This window comes from Pongo pygmaeus, chromosome 14 (genome assembly GCF_028885625.2).
Source record: "Pongo pygmaeus isolate AG05252 chromosome 14, NHGRI_mPonPyg2-v2.0_pri, whole genome shotgun sequence".
NCBI lineage: Eukaryota > Metazoa > Chordata > Mammalia > Primates > Hominidae > Pongo > Pongo pygmaeus.
In genome coordinates, this window is record NC_072387.2 from 2402736 (window position 1) to 2430699 (window position 27964).

A 27964-nucleotide genomic window follows, 5' to 3' on the forward strand; every position below is an offset into this window, starting at 1 on the left:
TTTTGCTTTTATTTGCAAATCAAGCAAGGTCGAGATCACTTATGAGACCTAACTAAATTTGTCTGCTCAGAGATTATTGAGACATGATCTCCATTTTAATTTACTTTAATAAATTTTCCGTACTTTTACTTTCCATCCAAACTGTAACTTATAAATTATTATTGGTGTACATATGTAGGCCCATGTTGTGTATGCTTTGAAGACATGTCTTCCTTTCAAACTCATTTGTATTGTGTTATTATTGAATTTGCCCCATTTATTGGAATTCTAAACTGCAATCTCCCAACTACAAGAGGTATGAGTTCTGAGGAGATCACAGTAAAGACGACTCAGAAGAGAAAACAGTTCTCCAACCCACACATGCAGTAAAAACAAATTTCACATGGATACAATGAGTAATTATCTAAAATTTAAATACCCTGGAAACATTAATGTTTATCTCATTACTATGTAATATGGAAATTACAAGACCAAAAAAACCCAAAGAATTATTTTTAAAATAGAAATGAAGCTTTTTATATGATGAAATAATCCATAATTTAAATGTAGAAAGCGAATAGGAAATATATGAAATAAAATAAAATTACATGTAAAGGTGACAATGCCTGTATTAGATTTAACAATATCTTTTTTTTTTTTTTTTTTTGAGACGGAGTCTGGCTCTGTAGCCCAGGCTGGGGTGCAGTGGCGCGATCTCGGCTCACTGCAAGCTCCGCCTCCCGGGTTCACGCCATTCTCCTGCCTCAGCCTCCCGAGTAGCTGGGACTACAGGCGCCCGCCACTACGCCGGGCTAATTTTTTGTATTTTTAGTAGAGACAGGGTTTCACCGTGTTAGCCAGGATGGTCTTGATCTCCTGACCTCATGATCCACCTGCCTCTGCCTCCCAAAGTGCTGGGATTACAGGCGTGAGCCACCGCACCCGGCCAACAATATCTTACAATAAAATAAGTTGAAACCTACATAATAGAAGAAAGTTTAAAATTAGGCAAATGTTATGAGCCAGGTGAAGAATAAATACATATGTCAATAAGCGTTCAATGTATTTTGTCTTAGATTTTATATGAAATAATAAAAAGTAAACAAACCAATAGCATGGTAATTTCACCCTGATTGATTCAAACTGAAAAAGTATTAACATTTCTCCATTAGAAGTTGGATTTATGGATTGGCTTCATGCTGCATTCAAGGCACTTTGGCCAGGACCCAACACTCATTGCCAAGAGTCAGCAGGCTAGAAGTTTGCTTTTAAGAGGTTCTCTGGCCTGCGACCAAGACACTTTGTCCTGATTACTTCTTCAACTCTGCCATAGGTTTTGCTGATATAAATGCAAACCCAGCTCTATACCTACCAAACATCTACATGGCTAGAGCTGCACATTGAGCATTTAGGCACTAGGCAAGAGGTCTTCACAGGTTTCCAAACAGACTTTCCAGAATTTCCCAAAAATACTGACATTGTCTTTTTCAGACCCCATCTCCAAAAGAGAATCATAGAGGCGGTCTGGAAGCCATTTAGAATCTCCAGCCTCCAACCTAGTAACAATGGACTTGGATACAAAAAGGCAACCCACTGACCTCAAAGACACCAGCCCAGATTCTGGGCATTAAATTCCTGCCTCCCCATGAAAGATCTTATCTGAGTCACATCAAAGCTCACACTCTTCTTCAACATTCACCTTCCAGACACGTTCCAAAACAGCCCCTCAGAATTGTCTTGAGATGAAACAAAAGGTGATGAAGCTCCAGGTTTGGAATACCTGCCTCATTCCTCACTCCTGAAAAGTCTACATCTGCTGGTTAGAACTCTCACACCTTAGGGAGCCCGGCCTCTCAGAGTGCATCCTGTAACAGGACCTCCTGGCCTTTTCCTCCTTGGAGGAGAGTGCCCAAGAATACGGAATACATGGCCTCCACTCTCACCTGACTTGATTTACTGATGAACTGATGTCTGAGGAGGAAAAATATGTAGGGAACAGCCTGGGTCTTGTGAATCCCTGTTCCCCAGCTATGATGTCTGTGCAAATGGAGGGAGAATCCCCACGTATTACTGGGTGGTAGACAGACACTGCCTAATAAAATTAAGTAAATGTAAGGTGACTTGAAGTGGAATTTATCATATGTCATATACAAAATATTAGTTAGTGAACTTTATGTGAAAACAGTCACAATTTGTAAGCGCATTCAAATATAATTTTAATAGGAAGCTATGAAAATTATCTGAACTTGCTATGTAAATGATTGAGTTTGGGTTAACTATCTGAAGGTCATGAGGTTGGTATCTGCTACTTAATTTCCTAAGACATTTACTTGCAAATGGTTGTCATTTTTGCTGTTACTATATGAAAATTTTTTCTTGCAGAGAGCATTTCTATGAAAGAAAAACTAGAAATTTTGACAATTTCGGTTATTAAAACGATAAAATTGGTTTGCTTGTTATTCTTAACCAAATGCTCCTACAGATAGCACATAATACCCATGCTTTGATTGTTTTTTGTTTTTTTTTTCACCTTAGGTCAATTGCCTTTCATTTTATTCATCAAACTGTATCTACTGTAGATAGATATTGCAGTTGTCATGTGACCTATGGATTTGTACTTTGTTAGAAATATGAATTCTCAGGCCGAGTATATTGGCTCATGCCTGTAATCCCAGCACTTTGGGAAGCTGAAGCGGTTGTATCACCTGAGGTTGGATCACCTGAGGTGAGGAGTTCAAGGTCAGCTTGGCCAACATTGTGAAACCCCATCTCTCTACTATTCACAGTTCACATTGTACCTTGCAATGAATATACATTTTATCCAAAAAGCCTAAAAAAATGAAATTGGTGGGGGAATGGCTGGAAGTATAAGTGACACAAAAATGACACATGACTAGTAGCTGTTAAAGCTGGTTGACTGGTCTGTTATACTTTTTTTGTATCGTGCATACGTTTTTAATGTTCTGTAATAAAACACTTGTACAAAATGACAAAGTTTATCTGCACTTATCTCTTAAGGTCTTGGTTACCTTTTGGAAGGAGAAAGTGTCAAGGGCATGAACAAATCTGATTCTTTGATACACAAGCGTATTTATTTTGTAATAATTCGTCAAGCATTCCATAAACGTTTTGTGCCTATATTGCGGTATGCATGTTACACATCAATGAAAATTTAAATTGTACATATTTGCATAACAATCCTAAAATAATATTTTAGAATAATAGTAATGTTTTGTTTTGTTTTAAAGTGGAGCATGTTCACTCAGGACATCATCAGGTGTATATTAATGTTCCAAGTTATTTATTTATGTTTTAACTTTTGGATGAGTCCCCTAGGTCTTTTAATTTTAACCTCAAAACGGTAAGTAGCATGGTTTTAACTTTTTGGAATGCAGCTTTGTTTTCAGCAAGGTTCTCCGCGAAGAATGATGCTCACCCATTCCAGGGCACACAGCACAGTGACCCGTGCACAGGATGCACTGAGCACACAAGGCAATCGGTGAATCAAGAACAGAGCAAGCAGCACTGCCTGGGTCTGCAAAATATACTTTGTAGGAAAAGCAAGTAAAATTGAAAGGTCACAATTCAGCAGCAAACGTTTTTACATTCATTTAAGAAATCATTTCTAACAAAGGTTGCTGGTTAAACCCATGGTTTTGTGGCTTGCCTACACATTGTAATCACCTGCAAAACTTTAAACCGTATTTTTTTCAGATCCAACTGCAAGGATTCTGATTTAATTGATCGGTTACAACTTGGGTTTAAGGGATTTTGAAAGTTTTCCTCCCTGCAGGTGATTCTCTCGCGCCAGGGGTAAGAAGCACTGGGTAGGGGTGAGGGATACTTTAGCTGTGAGAGATATCCATGTACGCTTCAGGATTTGCCACATCGCAAATCTGGAGTTCGCGGTCTTAGAAAACATTCTTGCCCTGTTAAAAATTAAAGGATGGCTTCAACACATACTTAGCTGTTTGGCTACATTGAAGAAAATTAAAATGCCTTTCCAGAGATCAGTTTCTTGAGACAGGGTTTTGCTCTGTCAGTGAGGCTGAAGTGCAGTGGTGATCACGGCTCATTGCAGCCTTGAACTCCCAGGCTCAAGCGATCTTCAAGCTCCAGCCTTCTCAGTAGCTGGGAGTGAAGGCATGCACCACCATGACTGGCTAATTTTTCAATTCTTTTTCTTTTTTTTTTTGTACAGATGGCTTTCTCTATGTTGCCTGGGCTGGTCTCAAACTCCTGGCCTCAAGTGATCCTCCTACATCAGTCTCCCTAACAGTTCGACCTACAGGCACAGGCAAGCATGCCTGGTGTATTTACTAAAATGTAGCTACTAGAATATTTAAAATTCACATGTCCCTCACATATTATTTCTTAGAGAATTGCCTCATTTTTGAAATCTCAGGCTGCCTGCTCTAAAGCCTGGATGTGCCAGGAAAGCAAAAAATCTGAAATTTTAAAATAATTGTCATTATATTGTTTCCATGTATGAATAACACATATATATTATTCATAAATAAAAATAATCTTGCACACAAATGTAAATGCAAGTATTTAACAGGCAGCGCCAGGGTCCAGTGCATGGAGGAAGTCCTGCTAGGAAAGGATCCAGGAAAAACCTATAATTCTTGCTTTATTCAATCCAGTGTCAAATCACATATGTCACCCATGGCCTGAGGGGGCGGGATGGGGAATTGAACTCTATCCAATCATGGGTGTTGGAGTGGAAAGTATCTAATCAGGTGCACAGCAGGAGAAGAATGGGCAGCTTTTTGGATCTAGGGAGGTCTTTGCCTGTCTCTCCAGTAAGAACTTCAGGACACTAGAGCCACCTCAATGAAATGGCCAGTTTTTTCAGTTGTTTTAATACTCCAAAAGAGAATTAGTTTTCTCATGCATTTTCCAAATGTGTGGCAAACAGGGCCTCAAATCTACCACCCTGTTACCCTAGCCTAACTCTGGCTTGCAGTCATATTTTAAATTTCCAGTTCTTTCCTGACACTCACCAACATTAGCTAAATTGTGTAACTCACAACATTATCAACTCTTCTTTATTGTACATTTTAGACACACTAGTTTAATTCTTCATTTTTTCAAAAAGCAGTCGATGACACTTAAAAAAATATTTTTCATTTGTAGACATTTTACAGGAGATGAAAGCAGATAATAATCCCCTGACGCTCCACAGTGAAAGAAAAAAAAAGAGAAAGACACAAAAAAGAAACCCTTTGTGCCCCTTTCTTTAATATTCCCTTGGCACAGACACCCCATCAGAATGTCTTTGGGTTCAGGTTTCATTTCGGAAACTTCACAGGGCAATACATCCTCAGCCATCCTGTTATTTTTTGGTTTTGAGTTTCAAAACTGTTTGAGGATTCCCCAAGATGCCAACAGTGGCCAAGACTCTTAAAGTGTCTAGTAAATAGCATCCCTTGTGTCATCTCCTCTCAGGGAACAGCCCAAGGTATGGGAATGCAGTCTTTCTGTGGAGTGGTTGGATGCACTGTACCTGAAAGGAATCCCCAGGTATACCCTTGCACTAAAAGCAAACCCCTCAGGACATTAAGATTTTCTTACCCCAACGGTTAGTTTCCATTCCTTAGAGACACACTGCAGTCCAGGCAACTGCATGCTGATACTGAGGAAAAAATATTCTTAGTTTGGTGAAGGGAGAGAAAATATTTTAAAAGACAAAGAGACCCAACCCAGTGAGGCAGTGCAAAAACCCGCAAAGTAAAATCCACCTCACAGACACAGTGGAGCACAGCGTAGCGGCTCCTGGTGGGACGCTCATGACCCACTTCACTGAACCAGATGGGAGCAGGGAAAATATCCCAAGTCATAGAATGGCTTGACTTGACCCTTGGGTCAGATATGTCTGTGTTTCAATTGGCATTGTCACCTTCTAATTTTGTCACTTTGAAAATATTATCGTATTTATTTTAACTTCACTTTTTCATTAACTGTAAATTATGTTTTGTCAGTGGAGCTTCAAAGGTATGAAAATATTTATAAAAACATTAAGTTGGTGGATTTTGAATACAATTAAGTAGTAATATATTTCATTTGCTAAAAATTATTACTTACCGATTTCTTCAGCAGAATGAGTGTCGCACATTTCCCAGGTCTGTTTTTTATTTGTTTGAGAGGTGATTTCAAGGAGAATCTCACAGCTTACTGTTGGAAATGCTACCGGGTGTAAAGACAGGGATAGTCTCTCTTCCACTACAGTGGTAGGAAATGAATACATATCCACAAGCAAGTGAGGTAGATTAATTGTCAAATTACATAAATTTATCCCATCAGTTATTCTTTTTTTCAAAACAGAGAACTTGTGCAAGTCAATATCTCTGTTCCATATGCTGCCATCTGGGTGTCTGAGGGTGATGCTAAGTTTTAGGAGCTGAGACTTCACACCTCCTGGAAGTGTTCACATATGATTAATTGTTTATCCAAATGATTTGTTATGAACATAATTAAATTACGTGTTTATTTTCCGAAAGAGATAGACACTTTGGCTTTTCTTGATGAGTTATAAGATGTAAGCCCCTTATAATGTTCTTTTATATTTTATTTTATTTTTTACATGTAGTTTCACTCTTGTTGCCCAGCCTGGAGTGCAATGGCACGACCTCGGCTCACTGCAACCTCCACTTCCCGGGTTCAAGCGATTCTCCTGCCTCGGCCTCCCGAGTAGCTGGGATTACAGGCATACACCGCCACACCCGGCTAATTTTGTATTTTTAGTAGAGACGGGGTTTCTTCATGTTATTCAGGCTGGTCTCAAACTCCTGACCTCATGTCATCTGCCCGCCTCGGCCTCCCAAAATGCAGGGATTACAGGCATGAGTCACCATGCCCGGCCATAATTTCCTCTCATTTATACCTTAGATTTGAATAATTTTTGCTGGATTCTTCAAACATGAAGTATTTTTTAAATTGAAAACTAACTGAATGACTCTAACTGGTAAGTAGAGGTCTTAGACCATTGACTAAAAGCTAAGGCCCACCTTGATCCAGCAAAAGGGGACCACTTAAGGCCCAGTTGATTATTCCTGGGTGTCTGCCCTGCAGGTGTCCAAGCCTGCTCACACCAACCATGGAAGGAGCCTTTGTCACTGCCAGAAGATATAGAGCCTTGGTAAGCTGGAAGTTCACAGGCAGATGCAGTTGAGATTGAGATAGAAGAAATGTTGGGAGATTCTTTCTAGAATGGAATTGTTATTGTCCTAAGACTGTTTCTAGACTTGGCCTAAGAAGATACCTAAGAAGCATTGCAACAAAGAAAAACTACAAATGATTAGATCTTTGAGGATCTCAAAGATTAGGTGGAAAAGGGCTTTATTTCATAGGGAGGAGAAAACAAGTTTACAAAGAAGGTAGGAAGGGAAGCACAGGATGGACGGTAGCAAAATCTGATCCCAGATAAGGTAATGTTTCACCTTGAAGTCAGCCTGTTCTTAGGAAGGGTATGTATAAATAAGGGTTGTAGGTTTGCTGAGGCTGTGGGTGAGTCAAAGTTCATGGGCTGGTTGGAAGAAGAGAAACAAGCAAAATTTTTGTAACGAGTACTTTGTTTTGACCACTGAAGACTAAATTACTGAATGATTGTTCATTTTTAAAAATAGGAATTTGCAATCTGTGTCCATCTTCATGAGAGTTTAAAAAAAACAGCGGGGAGCATCCCCAAAGTCATAATGGGAAGCACGTTTCTCTTCACTAAGCTCTTCTTTGAGAAGACAAAGAATGGGGGAATTTCTTTGAATATAGCTATTTCCAGGATTACCTTCACACACAACTGTTCCTTGCCCTAGACATCTCTTCCATTTGGCTGTTTCTGAGTTATATTTTTATAATAAAGTGGTAAATATAATTATAGTTATTTGTTGATTTTTTAAGTAATTCTGTCAAATTATTTATCTTGAAAAGGGGTTTATGGGAGTCTCAGATTTATAGGAGGTAGCTCAGAAATATAGAAGGGCTTCCGGGACATGTGACTGTCCTCTGCAGTGAAAGCAGTGATGTGAGACTGAGCCCTGAATTTGTGGGGTCTCTGCGAACTCTAACTTGTGTCAGAATTAAATTTTGGGGCAACAAATGAGTGTTGGAGAATCAGTGGGTTTTCAGGGAACTTTACACCTTCAGGATCAAAAGTGTTGTAAGAAGAAAGACAATGTGGGGGCCTCTGCTGGAGAGAGACTCCAGGTGTCTCGGGGAAGGTAGGCTGTGCTCTGCACACAGCCTGCTACACCATGCACTGCCCTGTGGTTCCAGGCATCCTCCCAGGGTGAGAAGGACCAAGGACTTTGAGGGAAGAATTTCTGAGAACAGATGCCCTCTTCCCTCCAGCCTGCTACACCATGCACTGCCCTGTGGTTCCAGGCATCCTCCCAGGGTGAGAAGGACCAAGGACTTTGAGGGAAGAATTTCTGAGAACAGATGCCCTCTTCCCTCCTGCCAACCTGAGGCCACCACATGTTTTTCACCCACCGAACATACGCACTACGTGTTGATGTGGTCAAGCCCCTCCCAGGACAGGTCTTCGGCATCAAGATTGTTGCCACGCTACCTTTCCTCATAGACTTTCCCACCAAAAACCCACACACGTGCCTACAAGACCCCTGGCATATGCTCTACCTCAGACACCGTATCTGCAGTGGCAACCTGGTTTTTTCACCATCCCAGGTCTCTGTGCCACCTGATCACAATCTCACCTTCCTGCATGAACATAGAAATAAGTCAGAACAAAGTTTCACCTGGGTCAGTATCTGTACCATGAACCAGTCCTTCCACCAACCCTGTACTGTCTCCCAATTGTGCGTTCTTAATAGCACTTTCCCCTCTTTTACCTTCTAGTTCACCTCAAACCTTTTTTTTATATGCACAGAGTGTGCCCATGGCCACCCTTCAGTTGCCTGAATCCAGCACCTACTAAAATTCAGATGTCCAATAGTTCAAGACCATGGACCTAGACCAACTTTCTGCAGAAGGAAATACAAGTTAGAAATGAGAGGCTCTATTCTCCCATTTGAAAATAAAAACAATATAGTTTTTCCTTTTCCCTTTTCTTAAACAATGTAATTTAGAAAAATTTATTATTAATTTTTTGAGACAGAATCTTACTCTTTTACTTAGTCTAAAGTGCAATGGCATAATCATAGCTCACTATAACATTAAACTTTTGGGTTTGAGCAGTCCTCCTGCGTCAACCTCTTAATTACCTAGGACTATAGGCATGCACCACCATGCCTGGCTAACTTTATTTATTTTTGTTTTTTTTTTTCAAGACAGTGTCTTGCTCTGTGGGCCAGGCTAGAGTGTAGTGGCATGATCTTAGCTCAATGCAACTTCCGCCTCCCGGGTTCAAGCAATTCTCCTGCCTCAACCTTTTGAGTAGCTGGGATTACAGGTGCAAACCACCATGCCTGGTTTACTTTTTATTGTTATTATTTTTAGGAGAGAAAGGGTTTCACCATTTTGGCCAGGCTGGTCTCTAACCCCTGACATCATTATCCACCTGCCTCCGACTCCCAAAGTGCTGGGATTACAAACGTGAGCCAACATGCCCAGCCATATTTATTTTATTTTATTTTTTTATGGTGACAGAATTTCACCATATTGCCTGCACTGGACTCAAATATTTGGCTTCAAGAGATCCTCCTGCCTTGGCCTCCCCAAATGTTGGGATTACAGGTATGAACCACCTTGTCTGGCCTGGTAAACTTTTATATGTACCTTTTTTTCTCTGCTTTTTGAAATATAAGCAAATCATTTTAACAGCTAAATAAGCCTTTTGCCATTCTTCGTGACACAGAATTGTCTTTATCTAAGACCTGGAAACTATTGTTTTATTTTTAAATTTGGCAAAGATTTATCTATTTTTTTATTTTCTGTCTTTTGAAGTAGGCACAGCTCAGTACAGTGGCTCATGTTTTTAATCCCAGTGCTTTGGGAGGCTGAGATGAGGGAATTGCTTGGGCCAAGGAGTTTGAGACCAGCCTGGGCAGCATAATGAGATTCCTTCTTTATAAATAATTAAAATAAACTAGCAGGCCATGGTGGCACAGGAGGCTGAGGTGAGAGAATCACTAGAGCCTAGGACTTGGAGGCTTCAATGAGCCATGATCACACCACTCTACCACTATGCTCCAGCTTGGGTGACAGAGGGAGACCTTGTCTCTAAATAAATAAGTATATTAAAAAAATGTGTTTTTCCATACATAAAAATAAATAAGTAAACAGATAAATAAAATAGACATGGATTTGCTTAGAATAAAGCTAATTATAAGATAACAGAAAAGTGAGCACCAAAGATGGGCTTCACCCTAGCAAATGATTCCAGCCTATTAGGACACTCACAGAATATTCCCTGCAGCATGACGGACATGAAAGTAGAATGTCATCATGTCAGGCTGCACCAGCATCGGAAGACTAAACGCTGTGGGGAAGAACCTCCCTTATAGAATATTATCAAAAGGTGAGAGCCCAGCTCCTGCCCTGATGGGCTACAGAGATGAGTTCTTAAGATAATACATTGCAGAAACATGCATAGAGTAGTTTAACCTTTGTTGTGTGTAACACTTTCTCCATTTTCCTGCGAAATCCTCCCTAGTAATACTGTTAGCTTTTAAGTTTTGAGGGTCTGGTAGGACTGAAGCTGCATTCTGCAGGAGATACCTGGGGCAGGAAACTAATACAAACTGCAGCCACAGGCGTAAATACTCATGGCCTAATGTAAAATGAAAACAACACAAAAGTCTTTACTGTTATTCACACAAGTGTGTGAACAGAAACTTTCCACATAACCAATTGCCACTGAGACTGATGAAGGCCAGATTCCACTGAAACAAGACTATGAGTTACTCATGGGAAGGCCGTAGGACAAAGCCCAGAAATTTTTCATATTTGAGTCTGGGTCCTGGGTCTGTCCCGGTCTTCTCGGGTTTCTGTCTGTAGAGACTCCTATGTGGCTTCTCTCAGCACAGCCCGGTGCTGGCTGTGGTTGTTGGTTTAGTGCACCTGATCTTTTTCCAAAGAGAGGGAGGAGTTGGCCACATCAAACAGCTCCTCATCAATCTGAATGCATCTTTGTAAAAAGTGCCTAGAAACCACGCAAAGAAAAGTCAGTGGTCTGCCTTGTTTTCACCGTATGTGACACCTCCATTAGAAATTCTGCTTTTCTCTACACTCCAGCCAGGGTGACAGAAGGAGAATTCATCAAAAGAAAGAGTGAGAGAGAGAAGGGAAGAAAGAAAGAGAAAGAAAGAAAGAAAGAGAAAGAAAGAAAGAAGAAAGAAAGAAAGAGAAAGAAAGAAAGAAAAAGAGAAGAGAAGAAAGGAGAAAAGAAAAGGAAAGAAAAGAAAAGGAAAGAAAAAAGAAAAGAAAAGAAAAGAAATTCTGCTCTTCAGATTAGGCACTTAAGGAGAATCTGTATAAATCTCCATCAAGGAAGGAAACCAGAGGACAAGTTAAAGTCTTGGAATTCACATCTGAGTACACAGACTCGTTCTCCAACGCTCTTCTATTTATTCTGCCAGCTATGGCCTGGGTATGAACACGACAGATACACAAGGGTTCCAACACCTGACAATCTCCTTCAGTCCAAGAAGAGTGCCCGCCCTCTTGTTCCCCCTACAACTCATGGTACCAAGAAGTGGTGTGGGACTGCCCAGATGAGTTGACAAGAGAGGCCTGGTGTGGAGGGGCCTGTCTTGGGCTGCCCTGTGTTATTTGTAGGTGCACCCGGCCAATAGCCAGGGGCATGAGGGATGAAGGCTGACTTGACATCCGTGCTATCAGATAAGACTTTTACCTTGAGCCTTTGTAAGGCCAAAACTCAGAAATTTCAGGGCGCAGTGAAAGAACATCTCACACTCTTGAGCATCTCTCACTACCAGAGGTGGATACAGAGCTGTTTCATGAATGTGGATTCCTGGTTTCTTAACTGCTGTTGGGTTCTGTCAGCAAGAAAGTGTGTTAAACTCTTCAAGATTCCATCTACTGGGCCCCTTGTTTCTGTAAGACCTACCGAAAGGCCCCACTCGGCTACTGATGGCTCAGTCTCCTCTTACATGGCAACTCTTTATTTGTACACAATTAGGCAAACACAACTTCCCCTTAATTCCCTGGAAAGAACTAAATGCAGCCTGGGTTCCAGGATAGAAGACATAGCGGGAAAATAACCTTGTTTATCTTACCATCTCTGGGACCCAATAAAAGTCACTGTGTATTCGAGGCTTCCCCAGCCTCCTAGCATGCACAGTGGGGATGATGCTAACATGTACTTCGTATGCAATGTATTAGGTGTATATAAGATAAGACATAAAAATAATGAGGTGATGTCACCTGTAGATGATGCACACACTTAGAGATGGAAGCATTAGGAGAATAGGTGGGAGGTAGCATGGGCCACAACTCAAACAGGCTTTTGGTCTGGCAGGGTGATCTTGGGAATGTCACTTCTCCACTGGGCCTCATTTTCATTCTGCTCCAGTATGAAGTTGAAATTAAATGTAGATATTGTCCTCTGGTATTCATATGGTTTAGCTGCTTGTCCCCACACAAACCTCATTGTGTATTATAACCCCCAGGTGTTAAGGGAAAAACCTGAGGGGAGTTGATTGGATTATGGGGACGGGTTTTCCTCGTGCTGTTCTTGTGATAGTGAGTTCTTACGAGATCTGATAGTTTCATAAGCATCTGGTATATCCCCTGCTCTCACTAACTTCACTTGTCAGCCACTGTAATTGGAAGGTTTCTGAGGTGCCCCCACAATTATGTGGAACTGTGAGTCAATTAAACTTTTTTATGTTACCCAGTCTCAGGTACTTCATCATTGCAGTATGAGAATGCACTAATACAGGAATTCAACTTTCTAGTGCTTTCTCTTTATATTTAGAATCATATCTATGTGCCTTATCATGCCTATGACAGGGGAAGTCTTCACAAACTCTCCCAGAACTAGGTGGTTAGTGACTCAGTTTTTATTGAATAAAATGGCCTACTGCCTGACGCCAGTAGTATGGCCCTTCGGTTTTGAAGACAATATCATCTTGTAGGTTGGCCAACAAGGAGATAGGAGTCCAGCTCAAATTTGTTTTGTGATACTGGCTTTAAGGCAGTGATTAGAAAAGGCCTAAGAAGTGAGTTCTGTAGGGGATTGCTGGAAGGGAAGCAGGAATATGCAAAGTCATGAGACATACACAGTCATCTCTTCTTGCTTCCTCACAGGTCACATGCAAATTCAGGGAGAGATAGTATGAAACACACAAAGGAAATTTGGGCTCTAACATCTGCAAACTGATTCTTCATGGACTTCAGTTGGCCATATTGGTTCCAACAATTTCAGCCAATGTTTAAAAATCTCATAAGCGGATAAAATTTTAGTGTTTCAACAAGCCGTTTCTTATCTTTCATTCTGAAGATCCGTTTTTTAAGCCATTTTTCTTAACAGTGTAGAGAGTACAAACTCAGCTTCTGTCCAATGAAATACAGAAAAGGATTTCACTTTTGTATTAGTTCAGGCTGCTATGCCAAAGAACCATAGATAGGCAGCTTATAGACAACAGGACTTAATTTCTCATACTTCCAGAGGTTCAAATTTGAGATCAGGGTGTCAGCATGGTTGAGCTCTGGTGATGACTCGCTTCTGAATTTCAGACTGCGCACTTCAGGTTTTATCCTCATTTTGTAGAAGGAGGATGAGAGCCCTCTGCAGTTTCTTGTATAAAGCCAGTAATCTCTATATGAGGGTCCCACCCTCAGGGGTTAATTACATCCTATCTCCTTATAGCATTACACCGGGGGTTACAATTTTAACACAAATATAGAAGAAAAATTATTGTAACTCTCAAGTCTTTTTTTCTCTCTTTGTTTTTTTTTTGTTTGTTTTTGTTTTTGAGACACAGTTTCACTCTGGTATCCCAGGCTGGAGTGCAGTGGTGTGATCTCGGCTTATTGGAATCTTCGCCTCCCAGGTTCAGGTGATTCTCCTGCCTCAGTCTCCCAAGTAGCTGGGATTACAGGCATGTGCCACCACACCTGGCTCATTTTGTAATTTTAGAAGAGACAGTGGTTTCACCATGTTGTCCAGGCTGGTTTCAAACCGCTGACCTCAGGCGATCCACCCGTCTCAGCATCCTAAAGTGCTGGGATTACAGGTGTGAGCCACCGCACCCTGTCAAGATTTTTTTAAATCTCTCATTTTTCTCCTACTGGGTTTTTCCTGTTTGCGCCCTGATCTTTCTCTCTGTCTCTTTTTGTGTAAACCTTTTTGTCTAATTCTCTCTCTCTATTGTATTCTTCAAACACAGAAAGCAAGCTCCAATGCTATGAGATGCTCCATGTAGAGACTCACATAACAAAGACCTTAGGGGGTGCTCAGACCAGTAGAGAGAAGGAAAGTCAGGCTGTCTGTCCACACTAAACCCTGCAAATTTTCACACGAGTCAGCTTAAAGGCTCATACTTTGCCAGTCCAGCTTCTGTTCAGACCACAGCCCCAGTCTCATAAAAGACCTGAAGGCAGAGGTAGCCAGCTGAACTGTGTCCAGATTCTGGCCCACACAAATTATGAGATATTATATGTCGTTGAAAAGTCCTGAGTTTTAGGGCAATGTTGTCAGAAAGGAGCAGATATCTAACCTCATCTCCCAGGTCCTAGGATTCTCCATCCCTCTGCTTATATCTTCCTCAGGCTGTCTGCAGCCAAATTAGTTCCTTTGTAACCTCTGTCAAACTCACACCTATGAGTCTCTTCACTAAAGGTGGCTTCTCCCTGACACATTCTTGTGCAGATGCCTTCCTGTTGTCATCCTCATCATGGATTAAAAGTCACCTCAGTGAGGCCTGAGGTCCTCCCATGCAATAATTTTCCAGCTTTTCTTCTCAACAATCTACTTTATATTATAGTTCTTGCTCTTTCCTTTCACATATACTTGCTTTAGTACTTTTGTCCAGCTGTCCTCAGACTGTTTGGTCCTGAGTTGGGGGGTGCAGGCATGATGTAATAATTTTCTGTACCACATGGTTGACCCACCAGGTTGGCTGGCAAGGGGTGAGTTTAAGGGAAAACAGACTGGCTGTGGTTATATGGGGGATCTCTAATATCCCTTCCTCTTTTCACCACATGATAATGTGGAGGTCACTCATAACAACATGAGATGTGTGACTCTTACTTGTTCCAGCTGCTCCAGCAAAGCTCAGTGGACACCAGAAACAGCAGGCTGTAACCACCTCCAGGTCATCACTAATACTACAGCCCCATGCAGGAGTACTACGAAACAAATCACGTACCTTGATTTTTGTGTCTTCAAGACACTGGTTCTTCAAGGTCCTAGGGGATAAAGTAGCAGGATCTGAAGGTCCCAAGTATAATGAATGACCTAGGAATCCCCTTTTGCCCTCTCTTTGCCTCCACCATTTCGGTTGTGCTATTTACTCATGAGGTATCCTCCACTTATCCAGTGAAATCATTTTCTACCACTTTCAAATGAGGACCTTAAGAACCCAAAAGTAGTTGGGATTTTCGTGGACTTCAGCCTCGGAGTCCAATGCTCTGGCACATTTAACTGTCTCATCTACATCTACCCAAGAAGCCTCTCAAGTGGCCATGCTTCCCTCTGATTTGAAGGACCTGCAGAGAGTGGATGCATTTTTGCAGTCTCAGAGCAAGAATGCAAGCTGGCAGACACTTATGAGTATGTGAAATCATCGAGGTCACCCACTTCAGGCACTCCTTTTTATGAGGAATAAAACAGGCTTTCCTGTAGGCATTGTCTACATTAGGCTGAAGTGGAGCATAGCTCATTTTACTTCCAGGTGCCATCAGAGCTGGATGCAGAACCCCAGTCCTGTCATCTTGAAACTGATATGGAGAGGTCCCCATGTGAAAAGAACCCTAGATCTGCTCATTTTCTGTGCCCTTGAATGTGTAGCTACAGACTCTAATTTGCAAAACAAACCTGATAGGTGGGATGGAGCCAAGGCCAAGGAAGGTGGAGCCCTCCCTAATGCTCTGGAGCCTGCCTACCTCCTGAGATCTGGACTAGTCCCTGCCTCTTTTGGGACCTCAATTACCCAATTGTAATGAGAAATTAAATGTAAAACTTCATAAGCATATGCTCTGTGAGAATTTGGTGTCAGAGTCCTCAATACTGGATGGTTTTTGGGATGGGGAGGGTTTGGGCCCCATGGGTTCTCAGGCCCCCTGTCATACCCAGTGCAGTAGGTGTAGAGATCTGGACAGCCAGGTCTTCTTTACTGAACCAGCTGATTACAATACAATAGACCAAGGGCTCTCATCTTAAATATGGTTTCACAGGATAACCCACCTTCAGCCACCACCTGCTCTGTGCTTCCTATATTTTGGGTAGCTGATGAAAACCCCCAGAATATTGAGGGAGCCCAAGAAACTAGACTTGTGGGCCTGGAGAAAAGAAAAAAACACTTTTCTATTTCTCCCAAACTGTAGAATCTCTTGTGAAATATTTAATTTTGATTATATCTGAGCTTGATAGTACGTTCGTGTGTTAACAGCTGCATAAATTTATTTTTTTGTGTGTGAAGTGTGGGATAATGTCTTTGCCATGTTTTAAATGAAATTCTAAAAGCTCTCTTCAGAGTGGAGATGTGAGCATCTTTGTGATATAAACTGCACAAATTTGTTGCCAGTTTGTTCTTTTTGTTTTTGTTAAAATGTTTTGTTTTATTCTGGTTTGGATGTCTTTTGGGGTTTCGTTTTGTGGCTACTTATTACTATAATGTAACTTCTCCTCTAATTGACTGACAGGTTTGTACATTCTCAATAAAATATTTTGGTAAAATCTTTGTAAATACTGTGTAGTCAATTTTACATTACAGAAACATAAAACAGTCAAGACTATCATGATGATAAAGAAAGACTGAGGGCTTAAAAAGTAAAATATGAACCAGCTAAAGTAGTGTGTAAAGAGAAATTTATAGCACTAAATGCCCACAAGAGAAAGCAGGAAAGGTCTAAAATAGACACCATAACACCACAATTAAAAATACTAGGGAAACAAGAGCAAACAAATTCAAAAGATAGCAGAAGACAAGATTTAAGATCAGAGTAGAACTGAGGGAGATAGAGACACAAAAATCCCGTCAAAAAAAATCAATGAATCCAGGAGCTGTTTTTTGAAAAGATCAAGAAAATAATTAAACTACTAGCCAGACAAATAACGAAGAAGAGAAGAATGAAATACATGCAAAAGGAAATGATAAAGGCGATATAAACATTGATCCCACAAAATAAGAAGGATCATTAAAGAATATAGTAAATACCTCTTTGCAAATTAACTAGAAAATCTAGACGAAATGGATATATTCCTGGACACATATACCCTCTCAAGTCCAAACCAGTAAGAAGTCGAATCACTGAATAGGCCAATAACAAGTTCTAAATTTGAGACAGTAATTACTAGCCTACCAACGAAAAGAAGTCCAGGACCAGACGGATTCACAGCCGAATTCCACCAAAGGTACAAGGAGGAGCTGGTACCATTACTTCTGAAACTACATCAAACAATAGAAAAAGGGGTACTCCTCCCTAACTCATTCTGTGCGGCCAGCATCATCCTGAAACCAAAACCTGGCAAAGGCACAACAAAAAAAGAAAATTTCAGGCCCGTATCCCTGAAGAACATCGACGCGAAAATCCTCAATAAAATACTGGCAAACCGAATCCAGCAGCACATCAAAAACTTATCCACCATGATCTAGTCAGCTTAATCCCTGGGATGCAAAGCTGATTCAACATATGCAAATCAATAAATGTAATCCATTACATAAACAGAACAAATGACAAAAACCACATGATTATCGCAATAGATGCAAAAAAGACCTTCAATAAAATTCCACACCTCTTCATGGGAAAAACTCTCAATGAATTATGTATTGATGGAACCTATCTCAACATCATAAGAGTTATTCATGACAAATGCAGAGCCAATATCATACTGAATGGGCAAAAACTGGAAGCATTCCCTTTGAAAACCTGCACAAGTCAAGAACACCATCTCTCCCCACTCCTATTCAATATAGTATTGAAAGTTCTGGCAATCAGCCAAAGAAAGAAAGAAAGCGTATTCAAATAGGAAGTCAAATTGTCTCTGTTTGCAGATGACATGATTGTATATCTAGAAAACCCCATCATCTCAGCCCAAAATCTCCTTAAACTCATAAGCAACTTCAGCAAAGTCTCAGGATACAAAATCAATGTTCAAAAATCACAAGCATTCCTATACGCAATAATAGGCAAACAGAGAGCCAAATCATGTGTGAACTCTCATTCACAATTGCTACAAAGGGAATAAAATACCTAAGAATCCAACTTAAAATGGATGTAACGGACCTCTTCAAGGAGAACTACCAACGGCTGTTCATGGAAATGAAAGAGGACACAAACAAACAGAAATCAATCCGTGCTCATGGATAGGAAGAATCAATATTGTGAAAATGGCCATATTGCTCAAAGAAATTTATAAATTCAGTGCTATCTCCATCAAGCTCCCATTGACTTTCTTTACAGAATTAGAAAAAAAAAAAACTACTTTAAATTTCATATGGAATCAAAAAAGATCCTGCATAGACAAGACAATACTAAGCAAAAAGAACAAAGGTGGAGGCATCAAGCTAGCTGTCTTCAAACTATGATAAAAGGCCACAGTAACCAAGACAGGATGGTACTAGTACCAAAACACAGGATCTTACTCTATCTCCTGGGACAGAGTGCAGTGGTGCAATCACAGCTCACTGTAACCTCAAATTTCTGAAGACAAGCAGTCATGCCACCTATGTATCCTGAGTAAATATGACCACAGTTGTGCACACGACCACTCCTGTATAGTTTCTTTAAAAAAAATGTGTACAAACAGAATGTTGCTATATTGCCTCGGCTGGTCTCAAACTCGAGGTCTCAGGCAATCCTACTGCCTCAGTCTGAAAGTGCTGGCATGAGCCACCATACCTGGAATTTTTTCTCTTTTAAGAAAAAAGGACTTTAAATAATTAATAGTAAAATAAAATAAAAAAAAGTATTGCATAACGATAAAGGGTTCAATTCAACAAGAAGTCTTAACTATCCTAAATGTAGATGGACCCAACTTTGGGGAACATAGAGTTATACAACAAGTACTGCTAGACCTACAATAATACTCAAGTAGACACACAGTAATAGTAGGGGAATGCAACTCCCCACTAAGTGTTTGACAGATTATCTAGGCAGAAACTTAACGAAGAAATTCTGGAGTCTGATTTGACACTTGATCAACTGAAACTAATAGACATTTATAGTATACGCCACACATCATCTATGGAAAGTAAATTCTTCTCATCTGCACACAGAATATACACTAGGATTGACCACTTCCTAGCCATAAAGCAATTATCCATACATTATTTTAAAATTAAAATTATGCCAAACATACTGTCAGGCCACAATGGAACAAAGCTAAAAATCAATACCAAGAAAATCTCACAAAATCGCAGAATGATATTGAAATTAAACAACTTGCTCCTGAATGAATTTTGGGTAAACAACAAAATTAAGGCGGAAAATTAAAAAAATTTTGAAATAGATGAAGAGACACAATATAACAAAATGTCTGGGATCTAGGAAAAGCACTGTTAAGAGGAAAGTTGAGAGTGCTAAATACCTGCATCAAGAAGTTAGAAAGATCACAAACTAACAATTTAAAATCACACTTAGAGAAACTAGAAAAATAAAAACAAACTAACCCCAAAGTTAGCAGAATGGGAAAAATATTCACAACCTATGAACCTGAAAAAATCTAATACTCACAACATGTAAGAAACTTAAAGAATTCACAAGCAAAAAATTACCCCATGAAAAAGAGGGCAATAACCGACCCTGTTCTGAAGAAAACATACAAGTGGCCAAATAACATGAAAAATGCTCATCATCACTAACCATGAAGGAAATGTAAATAAAAACCACAATAAGACACCATCGTACACCAGTTAGAATGGCTTTTGTTAAAATGTAAGATGATAATACGTGTTGAAGAGGTTTTAGAGGGAAAAAAATCACTTATACACTGTTTATAGGAATACAAATTAGTTCAGTCACTGTGGAGAGCAGCTTGGAGCCTTTCCAAATAACTGAGAGTTAAACTATGATTCAACCCAGCAATTTCACCGCTGGGTATATACCCAGAAGAGAATAAATTCTTCTACCAAAATAGCACATGCACTTGTTGGTTCATCACTACACTATTTATAAGAGGAAAGACATGAATCAACCTAGGTGCCTATTAATGGTAATTTTTTTTTTTTTTTGAGATGAAATCTCACTCTGTTGCCCACGCTGGAGTGCAGTGGCATGATCACAGCTCTCTACAACCTTCGTCTCCCAGGTTCAAGCAATTCTTCTGCCTCAGCCACCCAAGTAGCTGGGACTATAGGCCCGTGTCACCACGCCCGGCTAACTTTTATATTTTCAGTAGAGACGGGGTTTCATTATGTTGTCCAGGATGGTCTCGATCTCCTGACCTCATGATCCACCCACATCAGCCTCCCAAAGTGCTGGGATTACAGGCGTCAGCCACCGTGTCCAGACTATTAATGGTAAATTGAATATAAAAAGTGTCACATGTACACCAATAATACTTAGCAAAAAAAAAAACAAAAAACAAACAAAAAAAAACTTGTACTTTGCAGCAACGTTAATAGAACTAAAGGCCATTATACACAGCAAATGAATGCAGAAATGGAAAACGAAAATACTGCATGTTCTCACTTATAAATGGAAATTAACACCAGGTACAAATGGATATATAAAAAAAAAATAGACAACTCTTAGAGGGTGGAGAGAGGGAGGAACCAAGAACTGAAGAACTGTATACTTAGTACTATGTTCACTGCCTGGGTGATGGAATTCCTCACATTTCAAACCTCAGCATTATAAAAAATACCCATGTAAAAAACCTGTGTAGGTACCTCCTAAATCTAAAATAAATTTGAAATTCTAAAAAGAGGTCTTACTCGCTCACCCAGACAGGAATACAATACCATGATTATAGCTCAATGCTGTCTCATATTCCTGGGGAACTCAAGCAATAGTCTTACATCAGCCTTCAACTTTCTGAGACTACAGGAACATTCCGCCATGCATGACTAATCTGTAGAAATATTTTTTACATACAGCTTCTCACAATATTGCCCAGGGTGGTCTCAAACTCCTGGCCTTAAGTAATTGATATTGTTTGGCTCTGTGTCCCCGACCAAATCTCACCTTGAATTGTAATAATCCCCACATGTCCTGGGAGGGACCCAGTAGGAGGCAATTGAATCATGGGGGTGGGATTTTCCCGTGCTGCCCTTTCAATAATGGTGAGACCTCCCTAACCATGTGAAATTGGAGACCATTAAACCTTTTTTCATGATAAATTACCTAGTCTTGTTTTTGTCCTTATTAGCAGAATGAGAATGGTTTAATACAGTAGTCCTCTTGCCTTAGCTTTCAAAGTAGCTGGAATTACATGCACATGTCACTGTGCGTGGCTAAAACACCTAGCTTAAAGATGCTCAGTCAGCTAAAGAAGGACATAGAAAACTAAACAGAAAAATAAAACAATGCATGAAGATAATGAGATTATCAGCGAAGTGATTAAAAGTACAAAATAGAAACATAAAGTGTAGAGCTGAAAAGTAAAATACCTGAATTTAGAGATTCATTAGAAGGTCCAGCAACAGGTTTGATCTAGCAGGAAAAAATCCATCATGCTTGATAAGAAGTCATTTGAAATTATAGGCTGTGGAGGCTAAAAATAATTTTAAAAATTAAGAGAGCCTAAGGGACTTATGGGATACCATTAAAATGGCCAATATACTTATAATGGGAATTCTAAAATAAAAAGAGAGAAAAGAGAGCAGCAAAGTTATTTCAAGAAACAAACAGTGGCCGAGAACTCTCAAAATTTGAGGGAGAAAATGACCTAAAATATAATGAAACTTTACCAACTCTAACTATATTCTTTGTTATTATAATGAAGCTGCACAGAATACTTTAATTCTGCTATATATTTGAGATAACAAAGACTTAAAAATGACTGTAAATCTTTGCCAGTAGATTTACAATACAAAACGATATAACTTGTGACACCAAGAAAACACATAGGGAGCCATAAAGAGGCAGGGTTTTGTATGCAATAGTAGTTATTCTTGGTAATAGCTATAGTAACAACAAAGAAAATACCTATAGTACTTAGGGTTTTGAGACTACTCTGGGCAACATGGCAAAACCCTGTCTCTATGAAAAATAACAAAAATTATCAGGAATAGTGGTGCGCCTCTGTGATCCCAGATACTCAGAAGGCTTTGGTGGGAGGATTGTTTGAGTTGAGCCTGAGAGGCAGAGCTTGCAGTAAGCAGAGATTGTGCCACTGCACTCCAGCCTGGGTGACAGAGCAAGACCATGTCAAAAAAAAAAAAAAAAAAAGGAAATACCTATAGTATACACGCACGAAGACACACACACACAGAGAGTAGTGAGAAAAGAATTAAAACATGTCACTACAAAAATCAATAATATACTTAGAAAGAGAACAAGAGAGAAAAACAGGAACAAAATAGCTACAGAACCGGCCAGGGGCGGTGGCTCACGCCTGTAATCCTAACAATTTGCGAGGCCGAAGCGGGTGGATCAACGAGGTCAGGAGATCGAGACCATCATGGCTAACACGGTGAAACCCCGTCTCTCCTAAAAATAATAAAAAGAAAAAATAGCCGGGCGTGGTGGCGGGCGCCTGTATTCCCAGCTGCTGGGGAATCTGAGACAGGAGAAAGGCATGAACCAAGGAGGCGGAGCTTGCAGTGAGCTAAGATCTCACCACTGCACTCCAACCTGGGCGACAGAGTGAGACTGCGTCTCAAAAAAAAAAAAAGCTAGAGGACCTAAAACAAAAAAGAAACAAAATGCAATAGGAAATCATTCCCTTTTAGTAATTTTTTTATATAAATAAATTACATCAATCAAAAACATACTTTCACTAAATAAATTCATGAAACAAGGTTCAACTCTCTGCTTCCTAGAAAAAAACAAATTATGATCTGGAACACATATAACCCGTACATGAAAGAATAAAAAAATTAAATGCAAAATCAAATATTGTCATGGTAGACAAAATACATATTATATCAAAAACTTCCTCAAGAGACGAGAGGAAATGGACAATAAAAACAACAATAAATGCAACAACAATAAACCGACATACAACAATAAAAGCAACAACATTGAAACAACAAACAACAATAAAAGCAACAACAGCAACATATGTGCCTTACATCACGGTTCCCAAATATATGAAGCAACATTTTACAGAACTGAAACATGAAGTAGCCAGCACGTGATAACAGTAGATGACTTTTATATCTGACTTTTAGTAATGTAAATTAAAAAAAAACATAAGATGAATAAGTAAACAGAGGATTTCAACAATACAATAGAACAATCAGACCTAACACTCACATTTATATCTCTCCACTCAACAGCAGAATATGCAATACTTTTCATCACACATGCCACAATATTCCAGATAGACCACCTGTTAAGTTAAAAAACAAATCTTAGTAAATTTAAACGGATGGAATTACACAAATTATTGCTACCTATGATACAATAAAACAAGAAGTTAAAAACACCAGCATGTCAAGAATAAGTAAAAATTAAACAACAAATTCTCAAACACTCTTGTTCAAGAGGTTGTAGGCTTAATATTGTTAACATGTCACTACTAAAGAAAGTGGTCTACAGATTCAATGTTCTTTCTTTTCTTTTCTTTTTATCTTGAGATGGAGTTTTGCTCCTGTTGCCCAGGTTGGAGTGCAATGGTGTTATCTCAGTTCACTGCAATCTCCACCTCCTGGGTTCAAGCAATTCTCCTGCCTCAGCCTCCTGAGAAGCTGGGATTACAGGCCTCTGCCACCACACCCGGCTAATTTTGTATTTTTAGTAAAGACGGTGTTTTTCCATGGCTGGTCTCAAACCCCTGACCTCAGTTGATCCACATTCCTCAGCGTCCCAAAGTGCTGGGATTACAGGCATGAGTCACCACCCTCAACTGATTCAGTATACATTCTATCAAAATACCAATGAAACTTTTTGCAGAAGTTTTAAAATATTCTACAATTTTTATGGAATTTCAAGGGATCACAAACAGCCAAACAATATTGGGGAAAAAAATGTAAAGATAGAGGCATCATACTGTCTAATTTCAAAATATACTACAGAGGTATAGTAACCAAAACACTTTGGGACTGACATAAAGACAAATGAATGATGAAAGAGATGAGAGAGTCCAGATATAAGACCTCATGGGTTTAGTAAACATATTTTTAAAAAGTATTCCAGGAATTCACAATAAGGAAAGAACAGTCTCTTCAACAAACAGTATTGGGAATAATAAAAATTCACAGGGAAAAAATAACAAAGTTAGACCTTACCTTGCACCAAATAAAAACATAAACTCAAGGCTGGGTGTGTTGGCTCACACCTGTAATCCCAGCTCTTTGGGAGGCTGAGGCAAGTGAATCACAAGGTCAGGAGATCAAGACCATCCTGGCCAACATGGGGAAACCACGTCTCTACTAAAAATACAAACAAAAATTAGTTTTCAGTGGTGGCACATGCCTGTAGCTCCATACACTCGGAAGGCTGAGGCAGGAGAATCTCTGGAACCTGGGAGGCAAGAGTTTCAGTGGGCCGAGATCATGCCACTGCCGTCAAGCCTGGCGACAGATAAAGACTCCATCTCAAATAAAGAAATAAACTCAAAATAACAAATTTTTTGTAGTTATTAAAATGGAATTTTTAACTTTATTTTTCAGATCGTTTGCTATAAGCATACAGAAAGCTAATATTTTGTTGATTTTCTGCAATGTTATTGAATTTGTTTAGTAGCTCTAATAGTTTTTGGTGTAGTGTTTAGAGTTTTTCACATATAAGATTATTTTGTCCACAATCAGAGACCATTTGACTTCGTCCTTTCCAATTAGTATGAGTTTTATTTCTTCCTCTTGCCTAATGTCCTTGGCTAGGACTTCCCGTACTATGTTGAATAAGAGGGCTGAAAGTGGGGGTGATTTGTGTTGTTCCACATGTCAGAGAGAAAGCTTTCAGCTTTTCCTTGCTCAGTATAATGTTAGCACTGCTTTGTCATAAATGAACTTTATTGTGTTGAGGCACATAACTTCTATTCCTAATTTGTTAAGAGTTTTCATCATAATGAATATTGAACTTCATCCAACGCTTCTTCTGCATACGCAAAAGTTACAAAAATTAAAATACTTAATGTGATGATCAATACAGGGTGTCAAATTGATTGGATTGGAGGATAGAAAGCATTGATCCTGGGTGTGTCTGTTAGGGTGTTGACAAACGAGATTAACATTTGAGTCAGTGGGCTGGGAAAGGGAGACCCACTCTTAATTGGGTGAGCACCATCTAAGTGAATAGAAAGCAGGCAGTGAATAGAAAGCAGGCAGAAAAATGTAAAAAGGAGAGACCGGCCTAGGTTGCCAGCCTACATCTTTCTCCTGTGCTGGACGCTTCCAGCCCCCAAAAACCAGACTCCAAGTTCTTCAGCTTTGGTACATGGACCGCTTCTCCTTGCTCCTCAAACTTGCAGACAACCTATTGTGGGATCTTGTGATCTCTCCAGGGAAGCCCGACTAATACACCTAGCAACAAACTTAACTAAAAAGGTAAAGGATCTCTATTCTGAGAACAACAAAACATGGATAAAAAATATAAAATACAAATGAATACATGAAAAAATCTTGTGTTTATACACTGGAAGACTACTGTTAATATAGCTACCCAAAGTGATCTACAGACGTCACGTGATTTTTATCAAAATATCAATGACATTTTTTCAAAGAAGTAGAAAAAATATTTTAAATTTATGTGGATCCACAAAAAACTCTGAATAGACAAACAACTTTGAGCAAAATAAGCAAAGCTAAAGGCATCACTTTATCAAACTTCAAAACTTCCTATAAAGCTATAGTAACCAAAACAGCACTGTACTGCCATAAAAACAAACAAATAGACTAATGTGCCCAATAAGCCCAGAAGTCAATTTACGCACCTAAAGCCAACTGATTGTCAACAAAATTGCCAAGCACACACTTTAGGGAAAAGCTAATCTCGTCAATAAATGGTGCAGGGCCATTTAAATATTTATATTCAGAAAAGTTATACTAGACCATTGGGCCTTGCCATATATGAAAATCAACTCAAAATAAGACTTAAATGTAATGCCATAAATTATGAAACTATTAGAGAAAAACATAAAAAAAGCTTTATAACATTGGACTGGGAAAGGATTATTAAAATAAGATGTCAAAACATACGCAACAAAATCAAAAGTAAGCAAACAACATTATGTCAAACTAAAACGCTTTTTCATATTAAAAAAACAACTAAAAGATTGAAGAGACAGCGTAGGCAATGAAAGAAAACGTTTTCAGGCTATACATATGACAAAACGCTAATATTCAGAATATAAAAGAAACTTTAAAATCTCAAAATAAATACACTTATAATCTAATTTAAAAAATGCAAAAGATCTTAACAGACGTTTGTCAAAAAGAGATAAAAAATGGCTAACTGGAACATAAAAAGATGTTCTACATTACTAATCACCAAAGAAATGCAAATCCAAACCGCAATGAGGTACCATCTCACTCCCATTAGAATGGCTATAATAAAGATAAATAAATAAATAAATAAAAAGTACTAATGAGTATATAAAAACTAGTGAATGTATGCATTGTTGGTGGAATTGTAAATTAGTATGGCCATTATAGAAAATAGTATGGAGGTTTCAGAAAGAAATTGAAAATAAATCTATTATATGATTCAGCAATTTTACTCCTGGCTGTATATCCAAAAGAAAGGATATCACTGTGTCGAAAAGGTATTTGCATTCTCATGTTAATTACAGAACTATTTATAATAGCTTACATATGGTATCAATTCAAATGTACAGCAACAGATAAATGGATAAGGAAAATGTAATTTATATACACAGTGAAATCCTATTCAGCCATAAGAAGGGATAAAATTCTGTCAGTTAATAGAGCATGGATGAACCTTGAGCATAGCATGTTAAGTAAAATAAGCCACAGAGAGAAACACAAGTACTTTATGATCTTATTATCTCACTCATTTGTGTAACCTGAAAAAAAGGGTTGATATAAGCAAAGAGTACAACGCGGGTTGTACTGAATAGGAGGACTGAAATAGGAGGATGGGAAAAGGCTGCTTAACAAGTATTGTGTTACAATTAGACAGGAGAAAGAAGTCTTTGTTTTTTATTACACGGTAGAATAATAATAATTAATGAAAAGGTATCGCATATTAAAAAATATCTAAAAGAGACCAGTTGTGGTGGCACATTACTGCAATCCATACATTTTGGGAGACTGAGGTGGGAGAATCACTTGAAGACAGAAGTTCAAGATGAGCCTGGACAACATAAGGTGACCCTGTCTCTGTGAAAAATTAAAACATTATCCAGGCATGGTGGCAGGTTCCTGTAGTCCCAGCTAATTGGGAAGCTGAGGTTAGAAGATTGTTTGAGGTTACTGTGAGCTAGGATTGCACCACTGCACTCCAGTCTGGGTGTTAGAGCAAGATCCTGTCCCTAAAAAAAGTTAATACATAAAGATAAAATAAAATAGCTAGAGAAGAAGCTTTTGAATGTTCTCACCACAAAAATAACACAAGCATGAGGCAATAAATATACTAAGTACTCTGATTTTTATTGCTATACAACATACATACATAATTGTTTCCCCAAAATATGTAAAATTACATGTGTCAATTTTAAAAAATGAAGACTATAATATAAAACCTATAGCTGTAAAATTCCTAGCACAATACAGAAGGGTGAAGCTTCATGACAATTGGTCTTGGCAATAATTTGGGGGATGTAACATCA

General features: G+C 39.1%; 1 long non-coding RNA gene across 2 annotated transcripts; it reads right to left on the minus strand.

Moving 5' to 3' along the window:
- Positions 1-1059: 1059 nt before the first annotated feature.
- On the minus strand, positions 1060-23562 carry LOC134738044 (uncharacterized). Of its 2 annotated transcripts, XR_010123515.1 has the most exons (4): positions 23488-23562; positions 21678-21781; positions 6067-11080; positions 1060-5617 (listed from the first exon to the last, which is right to left on the minus strand). It is a non-coding gene; the product is annotated as an uncharacterized LOC134738044 (long non-coding RNA). The 2 variants fall into 2 exon arrangements; XR_010123514.1 differs by lacking the exon at positions 23488-23562 and having other exon boundaries at positions 21678-23200.
- Between the last annotated feature and the right edge of the window lie 4402 nt (positions 23563-27964).